This window comes from Triticum aestivum, chromosome 5B (genome assembly GCF_018294505.1).
Source record: "Triticum aestivum cultivar Chinese Spring chromosome 5B, IWGSC CS RefSeq v2.1, whole genome shotgun sequence".
Classification (NCBI taxonomy): domain Eukaryota; kingdom Viridiplantae; phylum Streptophyta; class Magnoliopsida; order Poales; family Poaceae; genus Triticum; species Triticum aestivum.
Window position 1 is genome coordinate 647,017,957 of NC_057807.1, and position 6,537 is coordinate 647,024,493.

Sequence of the window (6,537 nt, forward strand, 5' to 3'; positions counted from 1 at the left end):
CGGTGATGGGCAGCGGATGCCAGTGATGAAGGTGTGGAGGCGGCAGTGCAGCGAGGATGGCGGGGCGCAGGCGCGCGCAGGACGGTTGGCGGCGCGGACGTGCTCGCGCGGGCCCGATCCGGGTCCCGCGCGCCACGCGGTGGAGGGAGGAGAGAGAGGGTGAGGTGGCGGCCGGAGATTGGTCCAGGAGGCGGCGGGGGTGACATGGCGGCCTGTGGTTTGCCGGGATGATGTGGCTGGGCGGCGGTGGACGCGTCCGGCTGCGGACGGACATATCCGGCGGCGCGAGGAGGGAGAGGGCTAGGGTTCCATCTGCGCGAAAAATCCGGGAGGGGCACATATTTATAGGTAGAGGGAGCTAGGAGACTCCAAATGGAATGCGGTTTTCGCCCACACGATCGTGATGAAATGACCGAGAGCGTGGAGGGGGTTAGGATGGGTTTTGGCCCAATTTGGAGGGGTGTTGGGCTGCAACACAAAGAGGGCTTTTACGGTTACCCGGTTAACCGTAGGAGTATCAAACGACGTCCAAATGGCACGAAACTTGACAGGCGGTCTACCGGTGCTATACGAAGGCCGCTTGGCAAACCTAGGGCCATTCCGAGAATGTTTAACACCCGCTCACAACAGGAGACAAAAAGGGGAACGCCGGAGGGCATAGGAGTGCCGGATTGCAAAACGGACAACGGGGAAAATGCTCTGATGCATGAGACGAACACGTATGCAAAATGAAATGTACATGATGACATGGCAAAATGCAACACGCAAGCAAATGGCATGTCAACAATGATGAGTAACTAGGAGACACCTGGCGCATCGAATCCGGGGCGTTACAACTCCCCTCCACTAATAAGAGATCTCGTCCCGAGATCTTAGGACCGAGACGGAAGGGAAAAGGGATGAGGTGAAACAAGAACTCAACTGAAGAAGCAAAGAATCGAGAGCACTCGAGAAGAAGAGAGGAACGACGAGAATGACGAGAATCAAAAGCTCACGGAATCAGATAGACTATGAAACCACTCCGGTTAGAACGAGATAAGAAACAAATAAGACTGAAAGGATTTAGTAAGCACTCCGGCTGAAACATGGAGGAATAGAACACGAGCTTGAGAGGATGGAATGATACTTGATGAAGACATGACACAAAACCTCCAGAAAGAATTGAAAGAGTTGAATGAAAAGAACGGAGAAGAAAATGACAACTTGTGCCCTCCGGAGGAAGGAATTACTCACTTGGATGAAATAAGAATAAGATTTATTGTATGCTTATCCTCATCAAATTTAATTGATGACAACCGGATTTGGCATGCAATTTATTCTTGTTGAAAAAAGATTAAGGGGAATGTGGCACACAACTTGAGGAAGGTCTTCAATGAACCACCGGTAGGAATGAAAAGAATGAATGAATTGATATGATAATCAAAGAAAAAGAATCTTGAACGAACCACCGTAAGAATTTGAAAATGACTGATTAAAGAGAATGAAACACCGGGGAGAAGTAGACGAACAACTATGCTAGAGGAAATTTAGATGCAAAAGCACAAAAAGATCACGACCTGATAAAGAATACTTGAACAAAGCATCGGGATAATTGGATAACGGTAGCTGAAATGTGAGGATGAAGAATTCTTCTGGAATGATGGCATCTGATGAAAATAAATGGAAAAACAACTCCTGACATACTATGGATGATTAAGAAAAGAATATCTGACAAATGGAATAATTCAAGAGGATAGCATGAAGTTGGAACCATGAATCTTCGGGAGAAGAGACAAGATTTCAAGTAAAAACTCTTCTTCGGTCTTCAAATGACGACGAGAAACGCCACCAAAATTACTGAGATACTCCGGTAGAATGAAAAAGAGGAAGGGTTGAACCAAAGATGAAAGGAATTTGAACAAGATCTTGGAGAAGGCATGTGACTGATGGGATCCATTCTTACGTCACACTTAATAGGAATTTGAGAATAGCTCCGGGAAAATTAGAAGAGTCAGGTAAGATCCTGGGAAAAGACCTGTGGGTTATGGGCCCACTAAAAAGAAAAACACCATTGGGAAGGGATGTTGAACAGATAGATGATGCACCGGAACAATTAAAATATTTGCGTGAGGTGACAACATCGATTTAACTGGAACACAGATGAATCTCCTGAGATGTCTTCCGAACTCCGGAATGATAAACTGGCGAGAGGCAAACGAGCAAGGGGAAAACATTTGAGCCAAGGTGAGAATATAATCACTACTGAAAATTGGAATTGAATCCACCGGAGAAGAAAAAAAGATGACGAATGACGAACGAGACAAGAATTCACCGGTTGAAATGATTGAGGGAAGACTGAAGAGGCTCCGCACGAATGAAATTGATGCTCGAAAGAGACTTAGGCTCTGGGAAGAAAAGGGTGGGAGGGCGGGAAAACAAAGACAACTTAGAAGGGAGAACCGATGAGTAACTTGAAGAGAAAGCACCAGTTGAAAGAATGCAAAGGCTTTGCACGAGTAGGATGGATACTCGATTACGGACTCCGGGAAAAAATAGGGGGGGTGGGAAAAGAAAACAACTGAGGATTGAACTTGGATACGATGAAGAGGGTCGAGTCAACTTGACGAGAAATGCATCGGATGAAAAGAGAAGAGAACCAACGACCGCAAAACCAACTGCGTGATCCTAAAGAAAAGTTTGAAGGGGAAGAGAAGTAATTCAAAACACCTACGTCAAGATTCCTCACCAGAGCGACGAAGGGGCAGAGGAGTAAAAAGAATTCTTACTCTCCGAAATAGCTAGACTCCGAAAACAGTTTACTTCTAGACTCGACAACGGCCAAACTACACGATCAATCAAGGGGGCTCCTACGGTCGGTCGAGGCTCTGATACCAACTTGTCACGCCCAATATGCGACCCTATCCTAAAGGAACTCAAAGGTCCCACTAAGGATAGAAGCGCATATTAGAGACGCTTTTGCAAGGTGGATATCATTACATCAACATTACATAATAGTTGGGGATACATACATAAGGCGTACAATGCCACACGAATACGACATCACCTCATACATAAGAACAACATCCGACTACGGATGAAACACAAACAGAAACTCAAACGATATCCACCCTGCTATCCCAGGCTGTCGACCTGGAACCTATCCCCTAATTGAAGAAGAAGCAGAAGAAGAACTCCAAAACAAGCAAACATCGCTCTCGCATCATGATCATCGCATAAACCTGTACCTGCAACTGTTGTTGTAGTAATCTGTGAGCCACGAGGACTCAGCAATCCCATTACCATGGGTATCAAGACTAGCAAAGCTTAAAGGGGTAAGGAAGGGGTAAAGTGGTGAGGTTGCAGCAGCGGCTAAGCATATATGGTGGCTAACACACACAAATAAGGGCGAGAAGAGAGCAAAGGAACGGTCGTGAAGCTAGCAATGATCAAGAGGTGATCCTGAACTCCTACTTACGTCAACCATAACCCAAAACTGTGTTCACTTCCCGGAGTCCACCGAGAAGAGACCATCACGGCTACACACACGGTTGATGTGTTTTAATTCGAATCTGGTGTCAAGTTATCTAAAACCGGACATTAACAAATTCCCATCTGCCACATAATCGCGGTCACGGCTTTCGAAAGTTTATACCCTGCAGGGGTGTCCCAACTTAGCCCATGATAAGCTCTCGTGATCAATGAAGGATATACCTTCTCCCAGGAAGACCCGATCAGACTCGGAATCCCGGTTTAAAAGACATTCCGACAATGGTAAAACAAGACCAGCAAAGCTGCCCGATGCGCCGACAATCCCGATAGGAGCTGCACATATCTCGTTCTCAGTGCAACACCAGATGAGCAATCCGTACAACTAAAACCAGACCTAAAGTTTCCCTGAGGGGGCGCTGCAAAGGGCTCTGGTTCGGACCAACACTTAGAGAAGCACTGGCCGGGGGGGGGGATAAAATAAAGATGACCCTCGGGCTCCGGAAACCCAAGGGAAAAAGGGCTAGGTGAGGCAAATGGTAAAACCAAGGTTGGGCCTTGCTGGAGGAGTTTTATTCAAAGCGATCTGTCAAGGGGTCCCATAAATCACCCAACCGCCTAAGGAACGCAAAATCCGGGAACATAACATCGGTATGACGGACACTAGGGCGGCAAGAGTGGAACAAAACACCAGGCATAATGCCGAGTCTTCCACCCTTTACCAAGTATATAGATGCATTAATTAAATAAGAGATATTGTGATATCCCAAAATAATCCGGTCCACCATGGAGTAATCTTCAACTTCACCTGCAACTAACAATGCTATAAGAGGGGCTGAGCAAAGCGGTAACATAGCCAAGCAATGGTTTGCTAGGAAGGGTGAAAAGGTTAGAGGCTGACATGGCAATTGGGAGGCTTGAGGAGCAAATGATAGGTAGCGCAACATAGCGATAGAACGAAGCAACTAGCATAGCAATGATAGTAATGAGATCCAAGGTGACGGTTATCTTGACTAAAATCCCACTAGGAAGAAGAACGACTCCATGAAGAAGATGAACGGATGAAGCCGAACCAAGCATAGACGAACGAATCCTCACGATCGCAACGAAATAGGAACTATCGAGAAGAAGCACACAACATAGTAAACACACCACACATAAGCAAGACGAGATGCACAACCAAGCATGACGCAAGACAAGACTACATGAAGCTACTCATGGCAAGAGATGATGCAAACAAGAGCAACACATCAAGGCAAGTTTAAATGAGGCCGGGAACAACATACAACAATTCTGGTAAGTCCTCATATGCAAATTTCGAAATTGGTCCAGATCTGAATAAACCTTATGTTCAAGTTGTTAAACAGCAAGTTAAAGAGCACCAAGAGAATCTACACAAAATTCTAGTCAAGTTACATATAAGGTTCATCTAGTTCGGAGCTACGGCCTAGAAGATATGAGCAAAACAAGTTAAACATGGCATTGATGCAAAATGCTCCCGAACATCAAGCAAACACCTCAAAACAAGGATGCAATATGTTAATATGAAACTACGTGCAATCCTAGGCAAGTTTCATATAGAGCACACTCAAAACGGAGCAACGGTTCAACACACACACTATACAAGTTATAGCACAATCTGTCCAAAACAGCAACTAGGCATATTACAAGCATCAAAAGAACATGCTACAGTACCACATATGAGAACAAAAGGCATGGAAATGATGTATAGGTAAAGCATAACAAAACATGAACACTGAACTATCTCCAGAAATCATTAGAACATGCTCAAAATGACATGGCAAGATTGCAAATAATAACAGTTTCAGACTTGGCAGAAATAACATCAGGTTGCAATGTTTAGAGCTATCAAACAACATGTTACGGGAGCTTAACATGGCAAACAAAGACATGGCATGAATCTACTACTTTCATATAACAAAAGTCCCTTACTGACCATGATCCAAAAAGGCACAGAAGATATGATGGCACCCATGTAAACATGGCAAGTTATATGACAGATTCAGATATGGCAGGAACAACAATAAATACGCATGTTGGTGAGCTTGCATGTTTATGAAGCCAAGAATGGCAATAGCAAGTTCATAGGGTGCATGTATCAGTAGCAAAGCTCATGGCAAAACTGAACTTAATGTTAAAAGGGTAACAACAACATTATTTAGCAGTTTTGAGGGCAAGTTAACAACAAGTTACAGCAAGATATAAATGCAACCAGGGGCATGGATGGATAGAGCATGACATGTATAACAAAACAATCTTAGTGAACATCTCCAGATTATGCATAGAATGACTTGTAGCAGAAGGTTTACATAACATCATAATATAGCAGATTCAGCCTAGTAAAACAGCAACAGCAAGTACCCTACTTAACAAGCTTGATGCACTCAGTACAAGACTCACAAAAATACATGGATGGCACCACTGTAAATATGGCATGATGTAGTTCAAAACACATGTAGAGCTCATGCTCATAGGATGCACATATCAAATGCAACAAAAATAACAAATCATCAAGTTATAACAGTTTCAGCAGATTAACATCATATAGCACTCTTGCAACGATGATTAGGGCATCAAGATGAACTCAAACAAGCATGGAGCAATGGAATTAAATGTAGAGCATCTCACAACGAACATTTTGATATATTATGCACGCAAAATGGAGCAGTACACACAAAGTTATGGCACATAGAACATAGCATCAGAAAGTGAAAAACTATGGGGACTTAGCAGAAAATCACCTCCGGATCTGGGGTTGACCCGGCACGCAAAACGAGGTGGCGACGGATCTCGCTGGAGAAGGATGGGGACGACCGGAGAGGCTCGGGGTTGGCCGGATATGGTCCGGCCCGACCAGATCTGGCCGGCGGGGACGAGGGCGCGATGGAGGAGGCTTCCGGCGCCGGTCGGAGGCGAGCTCCAGCGTCGCGGCGTGGGAGGCGCTCCGGCGCTCGGGAGGCGACGGGACCGGGTGGCGCGGCTGCGGCCATGGGTGGCGGAGGCGCGGGCCGGCCGGGACGCGGCGACGAGACCGGCAGCGCGCCGGCGGAG